The 25385-nt window shown below is 36.8% G+C and overlaps 1 protein-coding gene across 1 annotated transcript in view; it reads left to right on the forward strand.

Moving 5' to 3' along the window:
• The window catches only part of EMB (embigin), a 247050-nt gene extending 222749 nt beyond the window's left edge, over positions 1-24301 (forward strand). Inside the window, exon 9 of the mRNA XM_072605669.1 lies at positions 21949-24301. The gene's annotated coding sequence lies outside the window, so the exon portion shown is untranslated. The remainder of the gene's footprint in view (positions 1-21948) is intronic.
• The last annotated feature ends 1084 nt before the right edge of the window (positions 24302-25385 follow it).

Raw genomic sequence — 25385 nt, forward strand, 5'->3', positions numbered from 1 at the left:
TGTCACTCACAGACAAATGTCATATGAACTAGATTCAATTTGCATGACAGTGGCTGCAAATCACATCTCTTTGGCTTGCTTTTCCCCAATTTGGGAATTTCATATAATGTATAGGTCATGATTAAGTCTCTACATATGTATGTAAAAAGGTTCTCAGCATCTATATAAGTATTCAGGGCAACAGTGAATACCATGTATAAGATAGCCTTTATTTGGTCAGTTATTTTCTAAATGCACAGATCTGATCATATTATTCTTTCTACTCAATAAGTTCCAGTGGCTTCCCGTGACTTCTAGGATCAAATATAAAATGCTCTGTTTGGTATAAAGAGCCATCCATAACTTGTTCTCCCTTACCATTCCAGTGATCTTGCACTTCAACCCCATATGCAGTTTCAGCCCACAATTGAAGAAGTGCTAAAGGAGTTGTGAGTGGAAAAAGTTTAAGAAGCCCTGTCTTATACCATCTCTCCTCCCCATATGCTTTGTGATATAGTGACCACTGGTCTCCTTACTGTTCTTTAAACATGACATTCTATCCTGTGACTGGACATTTCCACTGGTGATTCCTCCTGCCTGGAATGCTCTCTCTGCTTATCTATACTTTCTGGCTTCCTTTAACTCCTAGCTGAAATCTTGTCTCATACGGAAGCCCAACTCCTTAATTCTGATGCCTTATCTCTGCTGATAATTTCCAATTTATCCTGTATAAACTTTGTATGTAGCTGTTTACATATTGTCTACCCTATTAGACTATGAGCTCCTTGAGAGGAAAAGAAATCTTTCATCTTTCTTTGTATACTAACTGTTTAGCAGAGTGCTTAGCGCATGGTGCTTAAAAAATGTTTATTAACTGACATAGAAAAAGACCTAAATACATAAATAGTGCAAAGTAGCTTACATAAAATTAATATAATTCACTGTCTTCAACTGTGATTTAGGTTTAGGCAGGGAGTTATCTGACCTCTGTGGTACCTTTTCAGAGAGTCTAATCTTCTTCCAGGAACTTATGTGGTCCTCAAATTCAAGGCACTAAGATGAAATGTGGACTTCCCTCAGATATTAAGTGAGATTGAGATTACTAGCAAGGAGAACCTTGCCCCCTCCCCCAGATTCTGATGAATCCCGTATTTTCCCCAGGGATATATGTAGATACCCAGCCTTATGTCACTACCTGTAAGGACATCAAGCTTGGGGTAACTACTTCACATAGTATTTTAAGGTTTGCAAATACCACTAAAAATACTACTTCATTTGATCCTCATAACAACCCTATTGAGGTAGATTCTATTATTATCTCTATTTTCCAAGTTAGCAAACTGAGATTAAGATAGACCTGCCCACAGCTAATTTTTGAGACAGAATTTGAATTCTTATTTTCTTGACTACTTGGCTCCATGTCCAACGTTTTATCCACTGTGACCCCTAGCTGCCCCTACTAGAGAGGTAATTTCCCTTGCATCACACCTGCTTTGCCCAAATAACTCATAGTAGTAGCAGAGGAAAAAATCCTGGAGTTTTACTCAGTTCCTTATTGCTTCCCCAACTTGGGGGAGGGAGAGAGATCTATCCATTTTTCTCCAAGAGATTGGAAATGTCTAAGTGCTCCTTCTTGTCTCATTAGAAGGCTGGATTTTAAAACTCTGGATCTTAACAGTTGCTAGAGAAATATCCTTAACGATGAAACTGATCAGGAATTCCCCCATTTCTCTATGTCTCTGAACACTATGAATTTGGCATTTTTCAGGAAATTCTATCTTTTATGTCCAGGAGACAGAATCTCTAAAACATCCACCACATGTGGTTCATTTCTCCACAGTTATTATCGTTTGAACTGAGAAGATTATTCAACAACCTCCTCATGAATGGAAATGACCTTTAGATCCATGAACTAGGGATACAAGATCTCTATGCAACCGGAACATTCTTCTGATCTAATGTAGTCATTAGCAGCTTTTGGTGTAGGTGGAGTTATTGCACTTATGTAGGCTGCTTTCCACCTTTCTGTCTTCCCAACCTCAAATCCCCACATTCACTCCAGTGACCCAAGTCCATTCTTCACACTTTTACTTTCAGAAGTTTTGAAAATGGGCAACATAAGTAGAATTTTCAATACTCTACCCTTTATGGGCCCAGTTCAAAGGCCTAATTCTGAAATGAAATAGCACCATCCACTTCATCTCAGTAAATGAGACTTAAGTAGATATTCTCATCTTCTTTGGCATGTTATTGGGAATGTCTAAGTGAATATCTCCAAATGTTTCAAACTAAGTTTACAAACTGACATGTTTACACTCATCATCAAAAATACAAAGTTCCAAATAATGACTTCCTGCTCTGTAAACTCTTGGGCTTGAATTCCTGAACAACCATCTATACTGATATTATTTGGTATTTGAATACTAAATCTGGACTGTGCCTTCAGGGTAAGACTAGAGGATCTCAAAGGGTGGTGACTGCTCCTCTTTGTGTGAGTTCTGGTGGTTGGTCCAGAATCAACCTGTTATTCAACTGTTTAAGAAGAGCTCGATCTTCATTTTTTTCTTTTTTTATTGTTATTTTATTTGTTTTCAGTGTTCTACAATCACTTCCATATAACTTAGATTTTTTTCCCCTTCCCTTCCCCTCCTTCCCTGAGACGGCATACAATTTTATATAGGTTCTACACATACATTCCTATTAAATACATTTCCACCTTAGTCATGTTGCATGGAAGAATTTAAATGAATGGAAGAAATCATAAAACAAACCAAAACATAATATGAAAGAAAATGATCAGCTACATTCTGTGATTGAATTCCATAGTTCTTTCTCTGGATGTGGAAGGCATTTTTCCTTAAGAGACCGTTGGGAATTTTTTAAGTCCTTGTGTTGCAATGAAGTTCTATGTCTACCACAAAAAATCCTCGCACACTGTGATTGTTGCTATGTACAAAGTTCTCCTGGTTCTGCTCCTTTCGCTCAGCATCAGTTCATATAAATCTTTCCAGGCCTCTCTGAAGTCTTCCTGTTCATCATTTCTTATAGAACAATAGTATTCCATTACATTCATATACCACAATTTATTCAGCCATTCCCCAATGGATGGGCATCCTCTTGATTTCCCATTTTAGGCCACCACAAAGAGTGCTGCTATAAATATTTTTGTATGTGTAAGACCCTTTCCCATTTTTATGATCTCTTGGGGATCCAGTAGTAGAAGCAGTATTGCTGAGTCAAAGGGTATGCACATTTTTGTAGCCCTTTGGGCATAATTCCAAATTGCTCTCCAGAATGGTTGGATCAGCTCACAGCTTCACCAACAATGAATTAGTGTTCCAACTCTCCCACATCCTCTCCAACATTTATCATCTTCCTGTTTTGTTGTGTTAGTCAATCTGATAGGTGTGATGTGATATCTCAGAGTTGTTTTGATTTGCATCTCTAATCAATAGTGATTTAGAGCATTTTTTCACATGACTATAGACATCTTTAATTTCTTTCTCTGAAAACCGCCTGTTCAAATCCTTTGACCATTTATCAATTGGGGAATGACTTGTATTCTTGTACATTTGACTCAGTTCTCTATATATTCTAGAAATGAGGCCTTTATCATACGGACTAGTTGCAAAAATTCTTTCCCAGTTTCTGCTTCCCTCCTAATCTTGGTTACATTGGGTTTGGTTGTGCAAAAAGTTTTCAGTTTTATGTAATCAAAATTATCCATTTTGCACCTCATAATGCTTCCTATCTCTTGTTTAGTCAAAAATTCTTCCCTTCTCCATAAATCTGCTATTCCTTGCTCCACTAATTTGTTTATAGTATCAATCTTTATACCTAGATCATGTACCCATTTGGACTTTATTCTTGTGTATGGTGTCAGGCATTGATCTATGCCTAGTTTCTGCCACGCTGTCATCCAGTTTTCCCAGCAATTTTTGTCGAACAGTGAATGCTTATCTCAGAACCTGGGGTAGAGCTCAATCTTGTGATAGAGTCCAATCTACTTTAAGACAGCTAAAGTTGTTGAGGAATTTTTCCTTACAGCAAATCTAAGCTTTTCCCTCAGGACTTTTCATCCATCAGTCCTAGATTTTCCCTTCAGGATGAAGTAAAATAAGTTAGCTTACTACATTTACTACTTTTAAAATACTTGAAGGTTGCTAACACATTCTCTGCAAGTCTTTTCTGCCCCGAGACAAACCTCTCCAGTTCCTTCAAACCATACTTATAGAGGATCCACTCATCCCCCTACTCATCAATCCATCTACCCATCCATATATTCTGATTGCTTTCCCTTATCCTTTCTAGAAATGTGAGTCCTACAACTTAATATGATATTCTAGATATAATCATACAGAATGCAACTATGACCTCCCTAGTCCCAGATACCATGTCTTTCCAAATGTAGACCAGTATTACATTAGCTTTTTTGACTACTATGTCAAAATATGAGTATCATAGAATAATAGATTTAGAGTTTGGAAGGACCTAAGAGACTGTGCAGTTTAACCACTTCATTTTACAGATAAGGAAGCATAGACCTGGAGAGGCAAAGTGACTTTGTGAAGGTCACATGGATAACTATCTTTGTTTTCTTTTGCTTGGTTGTTCTTTGTTTTTCTGAGAGACAAGAAACTTCCCCAAGCTTTTAATCAAATTATTCTAATATGTTTGAAATATAGCTGAACTAGACCTGAAATTTCCTCCCCCCTAGATCCCACCAAGCCAGTTACTGCTCCCTGAGCTACCCTCATTGCACCCATGCCCAGAGTCTGTGTTCTCTTCAATCTTGTATGAACAGTGCTTATATATATGTAATATATACAAGTATATGTATACATACACACACATATGCACACGTATATACATATATATAATTTTATTATTCTCAGCACATAGCCCATACCTCACAGATTATATGCTTCTAATGAGTGTTTGTTGAACTGTTGAACAAATAGTTATTTCAGGATTTGATTGTAATTTGATTATAAGTTCCAAGTACAGAAATTGTGTCTCTTTCAGATTTAGATCCCCCCATAGCACTGAGCAAAGTGTCATGCATATACTAAGTGTTTTGTAAATATCAGTAAAGTGAATAAACAGATTTTGAAACAAACAAATGCAGAAAATTTGCCTTCTAGGTAACAAGTTCCACAACTACTTGTTATCCTGGTAATTATTATTTTTAATATATACATAGTTATGCTAAGGTACAAACTATAATTTATATAATTGAAAAGACAGGAAAATAAGGAGTCTAGTCTGCTTTAATGAATTATGATTTTACTCTCCAAACAGTACCCTGCAGTGACAGGTTTATGATTGATTAAATATTTAATGAAATATTATAATGCAATAACTTCCTTAAAACAAGTGAATGAATAATAACTAAAATGTAAGACTTTTTGATCATTGGCAAAGCTTTGTTTTTTTTTCCATGTGAAAACTAATTTTTTTAAATTTTTATTTATTTATTTATTTTATTTTTTAATGTTTAACAATCACTGCCATACAATTGTGATTTTATCCCCCCCACCTACTCCCCACTCCCCCCTTCCCTCCCCACGACTGCATACAATTCTGTATAGATTCTACATATACTTTCCTATTGAGTATATTTTCACTATAGTCATGTTATGTAGTCAGACTAAGATAAATGAAAGAAATCGTATAACAAATCAGAACATGATACACAAACACATACACATACACAAACATGATCTGTTACATTATGTGAGTGACTTCCATATTTCTCTCTCTGAGTGTGGAAGGCATTTTGCCTTGAGAACCACCTTTGGGATTTTTTTTTTTTTTTGTAAGAAGTTCTTGTGTTATTACAAAAATCTAAGTCTACCAGAAAAAACTCTCACACACTGTGGTTGTTGCTGTGCATAAAGTTCTCCTGGTTCTGCTCCTTTCACTCAGCATCAGGTCATATAAGTCCTTCCAGGCCTCTCTGAAGTCTTCTTGTTCATCATTTCTTATGGCACAATAGTACTCCATTACATTCATATACCATAATTTATTCAGCCATTCCCCAATTGATGGACATCCCCTTGACTTCCAGTTTTTGACAACTACAAAAAGTGCTGCTATAAATATTTTTGTACATGTGGGACCCTTTCCCATTTTTATGATCTCTTGGGCATATAGTCCTAGTAGCGATATTGCTGGGTCAAAGGGTATGCACATTTTTGTGGCCCTTTGGGCATAGTTCCAAATTGCTCTCCAGAATGGTTGGATGCGCTCGCAGCTCCACCAACAATGAAATAGTGTTCCAACTCTCCCACATCCTCTCCAGCATTTATCATTTTCTTGTTCTGTCATGTTTGCCAGTCTTATAGGTGTGATGTGGTACCTCAGAGTTATTTTGATTTGCATCTCTCTAACCAATAGTGATTTAGAGCATTTTTTCATATGATTATAGATAGCTTTAATTTCTTCTTCTGAAAATTGCCTGTTCATATCCTTTGACCATTTATCAATTGGGGAATGACTTATATGATTATACATATGGGTCAGTTCTCTATATATTCTAGAAATGAGGCCTTTATCCCCGAGCTTAGCTGTAAAAATTCTTTCCCAATTTACTTCATCCCTCCGGATTTTGGTTGCATTGGGTTTGGTTGTGCAAAAACTTCTCAGTTTAATGTAATCAAAGTCATCCATTTTGCATTTCATAATGCTTTCTATCTCTCCTTTAGTAAAGAATTCTTCCCTTCTCCATAGATCTGATAAATACACTATTCCTTGCTTCTCCAGTTTATTCATGGTATCAATCTTTATACCTAAATCATGTACCCATTTGGACTTTATTCTTGTGTACGGTGTCAGGTATGGGTCTATGCCTAATTTCTGCCACACTGTTATCCAGTTTTCCCAGCAATTTTTGTCAAACAATGAGTTCTTATCCCAGAAGCTGGGGTCCTTGGGTTTATCAAATAGAAGGTTGCTATATTGCTTGCCTACTGCATCTTGAGTGCCAAGTCTATTCCACTTGTCTACCTCTCTGTTTCTTAGCCAATACCAAGTGGTTTTGATAATTGCTGCTTTATAGTAGAGTTTGAGGTCTGGTAGCGCTAGGCCATCTTCCCAAGCAGTGAAAACTAATTTTTAGTTTATTTGGAAATGATGTCCCTTGGTCTACATTAATGACTCATAAAGTTATATATTTTGTTAGACATAAAGTTATTTTTATTTAACAGAAGGATTGCAATGGAGGCTAGGGAGAGTACCAGGAGGTTTATTATAACGTAATGTTCCTTGGACCTTCTCAAAGCTTCATTTGTGTTAGTTTAGGATAATGAATAGGCATTGGGACACAGCATATCTTCATGGAAGCAATAAAAGAGAATGATTTTCCCCATTGCATACTTTTATATAATATACTTTATATAGACATTTCTATTTCATCCACATGGAGAAACAGACTCAATTTCATATGGACATTATGAAATCATTGATCATAAATCTGAATTTCAAAGGACCTCAAGGCTTATCTGTTCCAACCTTTTCATTTTATGATGAGGAAACTGAGACCCAGAGGGGTTAAGTGATTTGTTCAAAGTTATGCAACTAAGAAGTGACAGAAGTGGAGTTTGAACTCAGGTCATCTGATTGCGAATCTAGTGATCTTTCTCTTGTACCAAGTCTAAGCACAGTAAACTTTCTGTTAACCACTGAGAATATTGATATTCTGGCAAATTTAACATTCTGATTAGTATAGACTTCCTATGGATACAAGGACTATCAATTTCTAAAGATAAAATACTATTAAAAAAACATATCAAGACTGAGCTGGAAGAAAAACTAATCTTTCTTTGGTAAATCAGAAGGTTTTTAGGTTTCTTCCAAATGTTGAGGCCATAAATCGGAGTATTTCCATGGTTATAGGAAATGCTAGATAAGAGTCTCAGTTGACAGCATATTCTGTATAAACACATTCTAATATATTCCTCATTACTTTCTTCAACTTGCTTCCTTTAAAATTCATATAAATTCTTTTTGTAATGACATTTTTAGGTAATACAGCCTTCAGGGTTATTTCCATCAAATTAAATTTAAAAAAAAGGTAATCTTGATTGCTAATGCTACCCAAGGTGATATGATATGATGCAACCTGACACACCATCTGAAAATGTTTTTTGAAGTCGTTGATGGGCTGGATGGCTCAGCAGACAGCCAGGTATATTTAGCCATAGGCTTCTCCATGAAGCGTTGCACTAGGAAATATAACCTTATTTAAATCCTGCCTTCCCCAAAGATGTACTTTGAATAAGTGGAAGACATGCCTTACACTTAGATTCAACCAACAAAATTTTCTGTTTGTCAAATAGACGCATGTGTGTATAAATTTTCACATTTATATCCCACTATAATCTTCATTAATTTGTGATAGTCCCCCAAACCTGGAGGAATATTGTATGTATTTCTCTGACATGCATAAGCCTCACTTGAACAAATCTGCCTCTTTTTGAAAACTGGTCATGCCCCTTCTTCTTACCTAATGCTTAAGGAGTTGAGGGGATTAGGACAACAAATAGTTAATTGTAGGAACTGAGTGAACCATGCTGACTTTATCTTATGATTCAATTATGGAGCTAGGTTAGTTTCTATTCAATTATGAATCTAATCCAAATTCTGTCTTGTGAGAAACTTTATTCAGCTGTGGGATTTGAGAGAAAATTTTATTGCTCTGTTTGAACCTAACCCTGTGTGACTGGGAAGCTGGTCCACTTCTATCTATTTCTTTTTTTAAAAAATTAATTAATTAATTTTTAGTTTTCAACATTCATTTCCACAAGATTTTGAGTTCCATATTTTCTCCCCATCTCTCCCCTCCCCCACCCCAAAACACTGTGAATTCTGATTACCCCTTCCCCCAATCTGCCCTCCCTTCTATCACACCCCTCCCTTCCCTTATCCCTATCTTCTCTCTTTTCTTGTAGGGCAAGATAGATTTCTGTACTCATTACCTGTATTTCTTATTTCCTAGTTGCATGCAAAAACAATTCTCAACATTTGTTCTTAAAACTTTGAGTTACAACTTCTCACCTTTCCTCCCTCCTCACCCAACCCCACTGAGAAGGCATGCAATTCAATATAGGCTATATATGTGTAGTTTTGCAAAAGACTTCCATAATACTCATATTGTGAAAGACTAACTATATTTCCTTCCATCCTATCCTGACCTCATTTATTCTTTTCTCTCTTTTCACCTTGTCCCTCCCCAAGAGTGTTTACTTCTAATTACTCCCTCCTCCCATTAGCCCTCCCTTCTATCATTCCCCCCATACTTCACTTATCCCTTTCTCCCCTGCTTTCCTGTAGTGTAAGATGAATTGTCATACCAAATTGAGTATGTATGTTATTCCCTCTTTAAGCCAAACGTGATGACATATGATCCCTTCCTATTCAGCTCGCCCTGTGCCCTCTGTCTATATATATGTGTATAATTCCTCCAACTACCCAAATACTGAGAAAAGTTTCAAGAGTTAAAAATATTATCTTTCCATGCAGGAATGAAAACAGTTCAACTTTAGTAAGTCCCTTATGATTTCCCTTTCTTGTTTACCTTTCTTGCTTCTCTTGATTTTTGTGTTTGAAAGTCAAATTTTCTATTCAGTTCTGGTCTTTTCATCAACAATGCTTCAAAATCCTCTATTTCATTGCATGACCATTTTTTCCCCTGAAGTATTATACTCAGTTTTGCTGGGTAGGTGATTCTTGGTTTTAATCCTAGTTTCTTTGACTTCTGGAATATCATATTCGAAGCCCTTTGATCCCTTAATGTGGAAGCTGCCAGATCTTGTGTTATCTGATTGTATTTCCACAATACTCCAATTGTTTCTTTTTAGCTGCTTGCAATATTTTCTCCTTGACCTGGGAACTCTGGAATTTGGCTACAATATTCCAAGCAGTTTTTCTTTTCGGAACCTTTTAAGGAGGTGATCAGTGGATTCTTCCAATATTTATTTTGCCCTCTGGTTCTAGAATATCAGGGCAGTCTTCCTTGATAATTTCATGAAAGATGATACCTAGCCTTTTTTTTTCATGGCTTTCAGGTAGTCCCATAATTTTTAAATTGTCTCTCTTGTATCTATTTTCCAAGTCTGTTGTTTTTCCAATGAGATATTTCACATTATCTTCTATTTTTTCATTCTTTGATTTTGTTTTGTAATTTCTTGATTTCTCCTAAAGTTATTAGCTTCCATCTACTCCATTCTAATTTTTATTTATTTATTTAACTTTTAACATTCATTTTTGCAAAATTTTGGGTTACAAATTTTCTCCCTTTTTGTCCCCTCCCCCACCCCAAAACACCGAGCATTCTAATTGCCCCTATCACCAATCTGCTCTCTCTTCTATCATCCCTCTCTGCCCTTGTCTCCATCTTCTCTTTTGTCCTGTAGGGCCAAATAACTTTCTATACCCCTTTACCTGTATTTCTTATTTCCTAGTGGCAAGAACAGTACTCAACAGCTGTTCCTAAAATTTTGAGTCCCAACTTCTCTTCCTCCCTCCCTCCCCACCCCTTCCCTTTGGAAGGCAAGCAATTCAATATAGGCCAAATCTGTGTAGTTTTGCAAATGACTTCCATAATAGTGGTGTTGTGTAAGACTAACTATATTTCCCTCCATCCTATCCTGTCCCCCATTACTTCTAATCTCTCTTTTGATCCTGTCCCTCCCCATGAGTGTCAACCTCAAATTGCTCCCTCCTCCCCATGCCCTCCCTTCCATCATCCCCCCCACCCTGCTTATCCCCTTATCCCCCACTTTCCTGTATTGTAAGATAGGTTTTCATACTAAAATGAGTGTGCATTTTATCCCTTCCTTTAGTGGAATGTGATGAGAGTAAACTTCATGTTTTTCTCTCACCTCCCCTCTTTATCCCTCCTCTAATAAGTCTTTAGCTTGCCTCTTTTATGAGAGATAATTTGCCCCATTCCATTTCTCCCTTTCTCCTCCCAATATATTTCTCTCTCACTGCTTGATTTCATTTTTTTAAAGATATGATCCCATCCTCTTCAATTCACTCTGTGCACTCTGTCTCTATGTGTGTGTGCATGTGCATGTGCATGTGTGTGTGTGTAATCCCACCCAGTACCCAGATACTGAATAGTTTCAAGAGTTACAAATATTATCTTTCCATGTAGGAATGTAAACAGTTCAACTTTTGTAAGTCCCTTATGACTTCTCTTTGCTGTTCACCTTTTCATGCTTCTCTTCGTTCTTGTGTTTGAAAGTCACATTTTCTTTTCAGCTCTGATCTTTTCATCAAGAATGCTTGAAAATCCTCTATTTCATTGAAAGACCAATTTTTCCCCTGAAGTATTATACTCAGTTTTGCTGGGTAGGTGATTCTTGGTTTTAGTCCTAGTTCCTTTGACTTCTGGAATATCCTATTCCACACCCTTTGATCCCTTAATGTAGAAGCTGCTAGATCTTGTGTTATCCTGATTGTATTTCCACAATACTTGAATTGTTTCTTTCTAGCTGCTTGCAATATTTTCTCCTTGACCTGGGAACTCTGGAATTTGGCCACAATGTTCCTAGGAGTTTCTCTTTTTGATCTCTTTCAGGCGGTGATCTTTGGATTCCTTGAATACTTATTTTGCCCTCTGGTTCTAGAATCTCAGGACAGTTTTCCTTGGTAATTTCATGAAAGATGATGTATAGTCTCTTTTTTTGATCATGGCTTTCAGGTAGTCCCATAATTTTTAAATTGTCTCTCCTGGATCTATTTTCCAGGTCAGTTGTTTTTCCAGTGAAATATTTCATATTATCTTCCATTTTTTCGTTCTTTTGATTTTGTTTTGTGATTTCTTGGTTTCTCATATAGTCATTGGCCTCTGTCTGTTCCATTCTAATTTTGAAAGAACTATTTTCTTCAGTGAGCTTTTGAACCTCTTTTTCCATTTGGCTAATTCTGCTTTTGAAAGCATTCTTCTTCACATTGGCTTTTTGAACCTCTTTTGCCAATTGAGTTAGCCTATTTTTCAAGGTGTTATTTTCGTCAGCATTTTTTTGGGTCTCCTTTAGCAGGGTGTTTACTTGTTTTTCATGCTTTACTTGCATGTCTCTCATTTCTCTTCCCAGTTTTTCCTCCACCTCTCTAACTTGATTTTCAAAATCCTTTTTGAGCTCTTCCATGGTCTGAGCCCATTGAGTGGGCTGGGATACACAAGCCTTGACTTCTGTGTCTTTCCCTGATGGTAAGCATTGGTCTTCCTCATCAGAAAGGAAGGGAGGAAATAACTGTTCACCAAGAATGTAACCTTCTATAGTCTTATTTTTTTCCCATTTCTGGGCATTTTCCCAGCCAGTGACTTGACTTCTGAGTATTCTCTTCACACCCACTTTGCCTCCAGGTCCACCCAACCAGCGCTTAGGGTCTGAGATTCAAATGCTGCTTCCCAGTCTCAGGGCTTCAGTGGGGGCATGGCTGCTATTCAGTGTGAGATTAAGTTCAGGTGCTCAGGTGGGGGCAGAGCCTCCTCACGGGGCTCAGTTCCCTCAGGGGTTTATGCAGAGACCTTCAACAATGGATCCGAGCTCTTGCCTGCTTGGGAGCCCTCGTCTGCTCCCACCTCCGCTGCTGCCTCCCAACAGGGCCTGAGTTATGGGGGCACCCCACTCCCCTCTTGGTAAGCCAAGAAGACCCTCTCACCAACCTTTGGGGCCCATGGGTGGAGGGACCTGTGCGGCCACTGGAGATTCCATCCCTGAAGCCTGCTCGGATCCGCTCGTCTCAGTGCTGTGCGGCCAAGGCAGGGCTGAGCTTTGCTCTGGGTCTGCAGCGAGAAGTACCTTTTGTGAGAGGTTTTCAGGGCTCTCTGGAACAGAAATCTCATCTGCTCTGTTGTTCTGTGGCTTCTGCTGCTCCAGAATTTTTTGGGAGTTCTTTTTTACAGATATTTTATGGGCTGTGGATTCGGAGCTAGTGTATGTGCGTCTTTCTACTCCACCATCTTGGCTCCACCCCTCCATTCTAATTTTTAAAGACCTATTTTCTTCAGTGAGCTTTTGAACCTCCTTTTCCATGTGGCTAATTCTGTTTTTTTAAAGAATTCTTCTCCTCATTGACTTTTTGAACCTCTTTTGCCATTTGAGTTAGCCTATTTTTAAGGGTGTTATTTTCTTCAACATTTTTTTGGGTCTCCTTTAGCAAGCTGTTGACTTGCTTTTCATGATTTTCTTGCATCACTCTCATTTCTCTTCCCAATTTTTCCTCCACCTCTCTTACTTGATTTTCAAAATCCTTTTTGAGTGCTTCTATGGCTTGAGACCATTGCATATTTATTTTGGAGGTTTTTGATGCAGAAGCTTTGCAATTTATGTCTTCCTCTAATGATATGCATTGTTTTTCCTCATCCAAAAGGATGGAAGAAAATACCTGTTCACCAAGAAAGTAACTTTCTATAGTCTTATTTTTTTCCCTTCTTTTGAGGGGCATTTTCCCAGTCAGTTACTTGACTTTTGAGTCTTTTGTCAAGAGGAGGGTATACTCTAGGGACTTGTAAGTTCTCAGTTCCTCCAAGGAGGCTTTGATCTGGGGGCAACCATAAGCTTTTTCTGCCCAGGATCTGCAAGTACAATTCCCTCTCCAGAGTGCCCACCAGCTCCACCATACTAGCCAGAACTTCTCCTTACCCCAGTACTGCCACTCAGGGCTGAGATCCAAATCAGTGGCTCAATTCTCCCAGGGGCTTTAGGCCAAGGGCTACAAAAATGGGTGCTACCACTACCTGGGACCAGGGCTAGACTGTGTTCCCTTATCATCCAAGTGAAAGAGCTTTCTCGCTGACCTTTGGAGCTGTCTCTGGTGTTTGTTGGTTGAAGAATCTGGGAACTGCAACTGCTGCCAGCGATTTCACCCCTGAGGCCTGCTCCAGTTCTGTCCCTGCCAAGGCCGGGCTGGCCTGGGCTTTGTGGGCTGTGCTCCACTCTGAGCCCAGTATGATAGACCTTTCCTGTCAGTCTTCCAGGTTGCCTTGGACTGGAAATCTCTTTCACTGTGTCTTTTTGTGGCTTCTGCTGCTCTAGAATTTGTTTAGAATCATTTTTTAGAGATATTTTATGGGCTGTGGGAAGAGAGCTTTTACAGGTTTGTCCTTCTACTCTGATGTCTTGGCTCTGCCTCCAGGTAGATTTCTATAACCCACATCTACCTATTTCTTAGAGACTTTTAACTAAGGATCTAGATTATGCTGACCAGAAACCCAGTCAGATCCTAAGATTGATGCAAATTTTCTCACAGTTGTACATCTTAAGCAATCCCTGTCTTATCTGAAAACCGGCCATTTGATGATCAATCAGTTATTGTTTCCATATTCCTTTGACTGTTTACAGTTTTGAGGGGAGTGCAACACCTCTTTTATTCTGAATTAAGGGAAATACAGTTGTTCACTCTCCACCCCCCCACCCACAACTTGAAAAGTCCCTAATCTTTCCTCCAATTGGAAATTGAATTACTTAATTTTGTATTCTGGTTGTTTTTTTAGTTGGCCTTATTTGATTGTTTTTAATATATAAAACTCTGTCTCCCTCGTATTCAGCATCTAGGCTTAAGCTGAAGAGGTCTAGTCTCAGGCTGTTGGGCAATTGCTGTGTGTTGCTTAATAGATTCATATGCTTAGAAGCTTGAACCTTTGTTTCCTCAGTCATTTCTTTTTCTTTTTTTTTTTTTTTTAACTCCCATACAACCACCACCACCTGACTATTTCCTGGAAACTTCATTATCTCATGGTCATAATCCCTACTTACTTGAGCTAGGCTTCTTGCTTTAGATAACAACTAGCTCTCCATGTCTATGACGCCAGAAATGAAAAACCAAATATCTGTCTCTGGACGAGATCTTGTCCTATTAAAAAACTCATGAGTTTTGAAGGCAGATATACAACACTGCCTAGGAAAGTTACAGAGAGTTCAGCAGAGGTGGATATCCAAGAGCAGACTTTCCATCTCCAATTCCTCTTTTTCCTTCTTTTCTGGCCTACTAAACTATCCATCTGAGGGTCTAGCAACCCCCAATGGGGTTCTTTATTTCATATCTAATTTTATAAGTAATGAGTATTACTGATGCAATTCAAAGAGATATGATGCTTTGTCACAATTTCCTGCCCCTGAATGTTTCATTTTAGGCTTTGTAATACTATTTGTTTGAGAGATAGTGCAACATAATAATAATCCAACTCTTTAATCAGACCTTCTTTATGACTTATAAGTGATCTTCAGTACTCAGACAATCCATAAGTGGTCAGGCATATATTTGTGTACCATTTCATTCATGTCACAATTATTGTCTTTGTTTCTCCTTTTCAAGGACCATTTGGCAAATTGCTAATTTATTTTAATGACCATCCTATTCCCATTTTCTCTTTAAACTAAATATCTAGCCTTTTGACATTATTATTTGTCTTGTGATTTTGCATGCCTTTGCATCATTGAACATTACAGTCAACAGACAACCAAAGCTGCAGCCAGAATAAGGACATGGTGGGTACTAGCCGACTTAACATGTTACAAACAAGGAAATACAAGTGAGAAGTGGTCTAGAAAGTGTACTCAGAGAAACATATGAATGGAAAAAAGATGGGCAAATCACCTGGTAAGAGTGAAAGATAATTAACATGCTACAACATTATCTATGCAAAGTGAAGTGAATTTGAATAAGGCCCCAGAACATGTTGGGTAGCTCTTCTGTGATGAATTTTTGGCTTGAAATATATGACAGACACATTAGATCATAAAGCATGGATGACTGGTATCTGCATTGTTGGGGTAATTGCTTATATTGATAAGTCACAGATCATTGGAATATTTGAGTATTAGGGAATCTTAGGGACATAAATTTATAGCAGGACATGACCTCAGAGGTCATTCAGAGCTACTTTCTTATACAGGAGAAAACAGAATTCAGAGACCTTGAGTGACACAATGTTACAAAAGTAGTAAGTAACAGACCTGTGTCCTCTGACTCCAAATCTAAGGTCTAAGGGTAGAGACCTTATCTGCATCAATAGAATTGCACAATTGGTTAATAAGATCACAAGATTTAATGTTCGAAAGTACTTTAGAGATTTTCGAGTTTAATACTTCTTTTAGGGAAGAGGAAACTGAGGTCCAAAGAAGTGATATGAATGTTAAAAAATAAAAGACATCCACTGGGCTTGTATAAATGATATAAAGAAATTGGTTTGACATTTTTCTCCATGTGGAATTTACTACATTGACCAAGACCTTTGGTGTTGGTTACACTAAGCCTAAATCTTTTATTTGATCATCATTCTGTACATTGTTGCTTAGTTATAATTCATGGAGCATGAATAATTCTAAGTGAAAATCACAAAGAGGACAAGAAAACATAATGGATGTGAAGAGATTATATTACCTCCCCACAGAGGAATTACAAAGGAGAATCGAAGCAAAAGATATTATTAATGAAGTTGATGAGTAAGATAAAAGGTGGGTGGATCATGTATTCCCACAATGTGAAGAGAAAGCAAGGAAGGTGGGCACTCTATTGTGAAGTTATGGGAAGAAATAGACAAGAATCATACAAGATGAACAGGCACAGAAAGGTTGAAATCTGCATCATTGTTTTTTTCTTCATCTTTTTTGAGCTTTGCAGCATTTGACACCATTGACAATCACATTCTTCTGGATGATCTGACTTTTTACAACATTAATTTCTCTTGTTCCTTTCCTACTTTTCTGAATGTCCTTTCACTATAGTCTTTTGCTAGATTTTCATTCATGAACCATTAATTCATCTCTGTCCTGCACTGTTGCCTTTGCTCTCTTTTATACCTATTCTTTCAATGATCTCATCAACTTTCAAGGATATAATTATTTTTTTCTGAGAAGATTCCTTCTTGGAGTGTATATCCAACCCTAGTGTCTTGAGATTCAGTATTCCATAATCTACTATGTGTCTATTAAGCAATTCTAGTTAAATGTCCCCCACACAGTTCAAACTTGTCCTGTCCAAAAGAAAAGTCATTATATGTTCTCCAAAGTTCATCCCTCTTCCTAAATTCCCTCTTTCTATTGATGACACCATCACTATTCTAGTTATCCAACTTTGAAACTTCAGCATCATCATCAGTTCTTCACTTGCCCTTAGCCATGGCCTCTATCATACTGAAACAATTGCCAAATTTTGTTGATTCCACATTGACAACATCTCTCTCCTCACATTGACAGTACTCTGGTTAATTTAGCTTATATATAGACTATTGCAAAAAAAAAATCTAATTTACAAGGGTCTTGATGGTGTAGTAAAAGGTGAAATTAGAGTTTAGCTCTATCCTAACACTGCATAATCAAATTAGTGAAGAGCTATCCCCATAGAAAAGTAGTAAATACCCTAGAGATTCCTTAGAGATAAAAGCAAAAGATTTCAGACTTAAAAAACAAACAAACAAAAAACTCAAGCTGCAATAGTGGGGGATCAGAGTTCATTTTTGTGAGTCTTAATAAAACTAATAAAAAACTGACAAGAAGACTTAAGGACCTGAATAGAATTTTGAAAAAATTAGATATAAGAACTCCCTGGAAATTATTAAATGGTAGTAGAAAATAAGGAACATATTTCTCAGCTGTGCATGACAACTTTTTTTTTTTAAAAGATCATGTCTCAGGACATAAAAACCTCAAGGAAATACATTAGCATTGTACACATTCTTTAATTACTACAATGCAATAAGAAATATATTCCATAAAGGGCCACTTGGGGCAAACTATTAAAAAACCAAGACTAAGTTAATCTTAAAGAATTGATGGGTCAAAGAGCTAATCATAGACATGAAAGATTTTTTTTTATTAGTGACAGCACTAAATAAAAATATCAAAATTTTAGGTATGTATTTAACACAGTTGTTTGATTTCAAAGATTATACCATATGACTGGGTTGATTTCGTACCAGGAATACATGGTTGATTTAATATCAGGAAAATTTTAAACAATTCAACATATCAACAACAAAATCAACAAAAAAATCACGTGATCCTATCAATAGAAAAAAAAAACTTTTGACAAATACAACCATTTCTGTTAGAACACACTAGAAAAAAATGTGCTTTCCCTTAAAATGATAATAAATACTGTATATCTAAAAACAAGAACTACCGTTACATATCACAGAGGTAAGCTGGATTGTACTGTTTTCAGTAAAATCAGTAGTTGAAAAAGGCTGCCCAATGTCACCACAATACTAGAAATGTTGGTTGTAGCAATAAGAAAAGAAAAAAAAAAGAGACTGAGGGAATAAATGTAAAGAAGAAACAAAAATACATACATGATATGAGATTATTCTTAAAGAATGGTACTTAACTAAAATTCATTCAAACTATCATATCAGTAAATTTGGAAGATGTAGAATAAATCTGTACAAATCACCCACATTTCCATATAATTAATATGATACTCAGAAGGAAGAGATAGAAAAGAAATTCCACTTAAGTCTACTAGACAGTGTATAAAGTTCATGAGTCTACCAACAGAGAACCATATAAGAACTATACAAATACAAGTACAATTCTTATTTACAAAAACATACATTTAAATAATTGAACAAATATTAATTCCTCATGACTAAGAAGAGATAATATTATAAAACACTATATCGCTAAACTAATTTACTAATTCTTACAATAAAACTGAAAGGAATTCTTTATAGAACTAAAAAATGACAACAAAATCCACCTAGAGTCAAAAAAGGGTTAAGAATACCTAGGGAAATAAAGAATTAGGAATAAAGGTGGTCTACCAGTGTCAGATCTCGACTCCAATAAAAAGCATAATTCTCAAAACAATTTGGTACTAGTTAAAAACCAACTGATTAACGCTACAGATTAGGTAGACAACATACAATATAGTAAGTGTGTCTAGTACTCTAATATTTGATAAATAAAAACCCTAGCTATAGTGTTAAGGACTCCCTATTTGATAAAACCATCAGCAAAAATTCAACAGCAGTGTGGAAGAAATTTGATTTGGATGAATACCTCATACATTATGTCAGTTTAAGTTCCAAATGGTTACATGAACTAGATAGGTCAAATTATAAACAAAGAAACATGGGAAAAATTACCTCTCACTTATATACTGAAAAAAATTTATGACTAACAAGAGGTGGTCATAGAAGATAAAATGATAATTGTGATTATATGTTGTATAAAATGTATAATACATACAATAGAAAAGCTTTTGCCCAAACAAATAAAATAAAACTAAGATTAAGATGGAAACAACTGGGAAAAAAGTATTTGCACCAGGTTGCTTTGTTGATAAAAGTTCTGTTTCCAAGCTATAACAGGGATAGGTTCAACTTTATAAGAATAAGAGCCAGACCCTCAGTATTTATCAGTATTTGAAGGATATGAACAGGCAGTTCTGAAAGGACAAAATTGAGGCTATAATGTAAAAAAAGAATACCCAAGATTCCACCTCACAACCATGAGATTGGAAATGATGACAAAAAAAAGGAAACTGGTAAACATTGTAGTGGTTGTAAGAACATAGGTACAGTGACACACAGCATGTATATATATGTATATACACACATATGTACACACACATGTATGTGTACATATGTGTGTCCATCCATTCTGTTTGTGGTGGCAAAAAATCTGGAAATTCAAATGATTTTTATAAATTGAGAGATGCCTAAATAAGTTGTGGATTATGAATGTGATAGAATATTATTATATTATTAGAAATGACAAAGTAGATTATTTCAGAGATATTGAGAGACATGAGATGATTCAGATTAGAATAAGTAGAATTGGAAGAATAATTTATAACATCAATATTATTAAAAAACACTTTTGAAGACATTATAAAATGATGAGTGAAGTGAGCAAATCTAGAAGAAACATTTCCAATTAATATAAAGTGTTTTATTGAGGCTTGTTCTTTCATCTAGTTTAGGTATCAATATATGTTCTCACTTTAAGGGGTATGTTGTGACTTGATTAATTTCCACAGTCTTTAGATGTGTAAGGTAACAGGACATAATGGAAAGAGCACTGGGTTAAGAGTTGGATGATGGGTAGTAATAGCCTATGATGTCCTCTCTTAAGTTTCTCCTAACTGATACACCATTTTTAAGTGGAAACTTGTCTGTTTGTATAACTTTTTTTTGTCACTTCAAAAGATTATGTTAAAATATGTCTGAGAAAAGTCATGAGATCCACAACTTTACTTACCAGTCCAAGTACCACCACACTGGGGTTGTTGAATGGGGTTGTTTCCAAGTGGGAATCCATTTGCTACTTCATAAACCCATTCAGAGCTTCCCTCAGAAATTCTGGGTGAACTTGACTTCTAGGACCTGTGTAAATCAAAGAATAATTTGTATATCCCTGAACATTATACTGACTTAGAGTTTCAGTTATTCTCTCACTCTTTATGCTTCCTGGAATGCGCACCACTACTTCTGTTCTCATTAAAGGTTTCCCCCCTCACTCTCTGTTTTATCTAACGTTACCATGGCTGTTCAGTTTGCATTGAAGCCATGTGTGAGTTAGATTTCATCGTTCCCTACTGATTAGCTTTGGCTGCAGTTAATGAAGCAGACAGTGTTCACATGCAGTGACCTTGCAAAGTAATTTTGTCCTATGGCACCAACTACAGTCTTTCATGGTTTGGAGCAAGTCACTAATTTCAGCTGACAGACCTGACTGTAGGTAAAGGAATTAGCGTGCAGCCTGCAAACCACCTTTTTTAGCTGACTTAGCCAATGACATCACTCTAATTTCTATTGTTTTTAGCACATTTGACCTGAAGCTCTGAGCACCTCTCACCAGGTCCAATAAATAGCATTCCCAAATGACCTGTTTCATAAATGACAAGATGGGGTTTTGTATGGGTGTGGTGGGAATGGGGAGTGGTAGGGGAAGGACCTCTCATCTGGCCAGTCTGATGATTAGGAGCTGAAACTGGTCAATATTTTGTCAAATGTACCAAGGTAATCATTGTAAGGAGGATATATCAAACTAGTTAAAATTTATTAAACAGGCTCTGGAGTTGCTAGTGTACTTTTTGGAAAAAATTAACTTTATACTTTTGTTTCTCTAGAAGAACCCCAAATTAGACAGTGATTAAGAGATTCACATTATATGTGTCTCTTTCTCATTTATTATAATTAAGCCTGATGATTTGTGTCCTATTTCTCAGCCATTCTACCAGGTATCATCGTTTTGTTTAAAAGACTGATAAAATGATGACATTAAAATGTATGAGGCACACTTAGACCTGTATTCAGCTGCTGAGAGTAGCATGAGCTAATTAGACAGCAAGATTGATTGGCTTCCCCATAAATAAGTCCAGGAACGGGTGAGTCGACCTGCTTTCTATTTGCCAAGGAAATGAACCCAGGCTTAGGGGTGACCCTGGGCTCTTTGGTAGATCCTAACACCTGGAAAGAATTCAAGACTGATCTTGTCTATTGTGTATTATTGTTTATAGCTAGACACAAGCTAGACACCAGGTAACAATATATTTTGTCTGTGAAACTCATGAAAATTGTCTGCTAAAACATGGATGTATTTTGATTTACTTTAATGGAAGGAATTTTCAAATTCACATAGCAATAAACATGACAGTTTAGTGTAATGAAGCCTTGGAGCATGTCCTGATCATTCAAAGTGAGTTGATGCTTCTTTGCATTTCCCTATCATGTGGGTGACAGCCTCTTTTGATAGGCTACATAGTCAGAACAGTGTGTATCTTTAAAAACTTCCAGGCTGGGATAGTCTCTTTTCCTAGATGCTTTTTTCCTGCTGCATTCCGAGAGTGAAGATCACAGTTCACCCAGAGCCCAGATGCCTTGATCTGAAGTAACAAGAAGGGAAGAACTTACTTTCCCTGCTCTCGTTTTTATCCTTTGATTCCAAGATTTCTTTTGGTTTGGGATTTCTATTTCTCTACTTTATATTTTACTCTTCTTAATTCTAGGTGCTGGCATTAATCTCTACTGGACACAGAATTTGAGCCATGGAGACCTTGGAGACAGGATTCCAGGGGGGGATGTTGTAGCCAGTCAGCCCAGCAGGCAAATGCTAAGAAACCAAGTGGCCTGGGACTCAAGTCCAAGAAACGGCTTTAAAATTGGAACTTGGATAAACTTCTTTTTTTCATCTAGTTTAGCTATCAGTGTATGTTCTCAATTTAAAGGGTATGTTGTGATTTGATTGATTTCCACAGTGAACCCTATCTTGACATGTGTAATGTAACAGGACCTAATGGAAAGAACACTGGGTGAAGAGTCAGATGATGGGGGGTAATAGGCTATGATGACCTCTGTTTCTCCTAATTGGAACATCATTTTAAAGTAGAAACTTGCCTATTTGCATAACGTTTTTTATGTCACTTCAAAAGATATGTTAAAGCATGTCTGAAAATAGTCATGAGGTCCACAAATTTACTCAGCAGTCCAAGTACCTCAGCCCTGGTGTTGTTGAATGGGACTGTTTCCAAATGGGAATATACTTTAAGAAATAGAGGCAGATCAGAAATGAAGTCCTGAAGGGTAGGTGTGCGATAGAAAGAGGTATTAAGTTCATCATTATTTTGGTTATTACTTTCATTGTTAACACTCAGCTTAAGAAGACTGGCACTAAGTATAATGGTATTTAAGATTTTGGTTATGGCCCTTCAATTCCAAACACTGCAAAGATTAAATGTCTTTCACAATCAATATGACATAATTGGTTGGAAAAGTGCATCAATATAACATTAAAAAATAAACAGAGAGCATTAAAAAATCAACAAGGATACCGACAGGTCAGGTTTTATTCTTGCCATATTAAATTTAATATATATTTTTGGATCCCAGGTCAGGGGATCCACTCATTGAACTATCCACTCCTATAGTTCTAGCACCTGGGTTGGCACATGCTTTCTTTCACTCTGGTAGGCTTTTTTGATTTCCTTAGGGAGGGGCACCACCCACAGTCTCAACTACTCATCTATGACTTACTATTTTTTTTCAGGGTCTCTTTAAGAGTAACTCTGGTGTGTGTGTGTGTGTGTGTGTGTGTGTGTGTGTGTGTGTGTGTACCTTCTTACTACTCGCCACTGTAGCTCCTAAGCCACTACTGGACTACTTCTCATTCACACAAAATCAGTCACTATGACTCCAATGAATTCTTTACCATGAAACTTTTATCTCCAGGTAAGGCAAAATCAAGAATTATCATAACGTTTACTCTTTAGAAGGCAGAAGCAGGAAGAATCAAACATCATTTATTCAATAGAATGTAAAAGAAGGAATAATGATAACAGTATTCCTGGATCACATTCTCTCACTAAAGTAGTGTCCAGAAGGGAGAACTGGCACATTCTTATGGAAATCAAACAGGGAAGCACATAAGTAGGGAAACCCTTTATAATTTACAACTCTAGGCTGAACGCCTTGAAGTCATTGGTCCCTACAGGAACACTTTGCCCTGAATGAACCCATAATTCTCTGTTAGTTGCCCCCCTTCTGATCCATAGCACTTTTCTTAATAGGCAAGCCCTCTTCTTTTCTGGGGTTGGAGTCCATGAAGTTGTGACAAACTTTTTTTTTTTTTAAAGTTTTATAAGTTTGCTTAGTGCAAAGGGGAAAATTCTTGTTTTCTTTAAGTGACAGTTATTTTCTTTAAGGTAGAGAAATGCTCATCTCCTCAGATCTGAAAGTAGCAGCAACAAAGCACAGCTCACAACAAAACATATGCAGAGTGTGTCTTCTCTGTTTTTCCTCAAAAACCAGAGAGGGCAGTAGAAGGCAACCAGGCATCCCTGATAGGTTTCCATTTTCTCTTTAGAAAACAATAAGCTAGACAAGTAGAATTCAGTGATTTTCAAATTAGCATAGCAGCTGAAGGGAGTGCTCAGCTATTTTGTACTTTTTCCATCCAATCAGCAAAGCAATTCCTCTTTCAGCAGACCCCCAACAAAGCAGCTGCAGAGCTTTCCTGTCAGATTCCTTGCTCAACTCTCTGCAAGAAGCAGTTCTTCTCTTTCTGTTTTCTGGCTCCTCTTGAGCTCATCTTGCTCCCTTACCCTTCAGGGTATCTTTCCTATAGCCTCTTCTGCTGCTCTGTTCTATCTTCCAATGCCTAAATTCAGGACCTTCTGCAGGTCAGCGACTCATCTTTATCTTATTAGGTAGCTAACTTTCTGTCAAGTATGAACCTAACAGTCCTTATGCAATCCCACAATCCCTAGTTATTTGATTGATCATCGTCAGCTTTAACCTTTGAAATTCTGAAAACAATCAGATGCAAATAAACTGATGGACCTCAATGGCCTAAAATTATCATAACTTCAGTCATCACTCTTCTTTCAAACACGTGCTCTCATTATGTTCATCTGGGGATAGTTTTATATCTGGTCTTAATAACAAGCTGTCTCTCAACATTTTATTGGAAATATTATATTTCTTCACCAGTGGATTTTTATCAAATTTCCTTTCACAAATGATCATTTCTTCAAATTTTAGCAGCCAAACTATTCACACATGAAAGGGTTAGAATTACATACATGTACACACACAGACACACAGATGCATCTAATCAAAATTCATAGTTTCTTATATATACAAGCCTATTTTTCTGCCTTTTTTATATGCCACAACGTTCATGTTTGTTGATGTTTAAGTACATAATGAAAATGAAGATTTAAGTTAAAAAATGTATGTTTCTCATGTCACTTAAAAAACCCCAATGCAAATCAAAACAAAGTTTAGCAGCACCTCTCAATATCTGCATGTTTTCCTCCCCGTCTATTTTTGACAATAGCCTAGACACAAATTCAAGCGTCTTCCTTTGCTGATTAGTAACAGAGGAATTCACTGTTGGAGAAAGCTCAGAAGGTGTTCCATCAAGTTCCTTCCTCCAGGCTCACAGCAAAAGTGTTTATTAGAAATTTTATTCCATTGATAGTATCTCCGGAGTTGGGATGCTCATCCCTTCTCTTTGATATATACATATATATACATATATATATATATATACATACATATATATATATATATATATGATTTTATGCAGGATTCATTTCCAGTTGTCTTGATCTGTATCTTGCATTGGGCCCAGATGACTCTGGAGGAGAGAGTGAGGTTGATGACTTTGCACAGCCCTCCCTCACTTAAATCCAATTCACTTGCAAGTCATGGCATCTTCTTCCTGATGTCATGGTCATCTTTGAGAATGAAGGATAAACAATAACAAACAAAACATTTTAGGCACATTTTCTTCATACTTAAAATTTTTCTTGTCTCCTTTTCAGTAAACAGTTATTAAGTACAGCTTTTTCTTTATTATTTTCCCTTCGGTACTGAATGATGTTCATGCTTTAAGAAACAACTTTTTTATTCCCAGAAGGCCAAATAAAGAACAGCTAAACAT

The sequence above is a fragment of the Notamacropus eugenii genome, chromosome 4, assembly GCF_028372415.1.
Source record: "Notamacropus eugenii isolate mMacEug1 chromosome 4, mMacEug1.pri_v2, whole genome shotgun sequence".
In the NCBI taxonomy this organism is placed as follows: Eukaryota; Metazoa; Chordata; class Mammalia; order Diprotodontia; family Macropodidae; genus Notamacropus; species Notamacropus eugenii.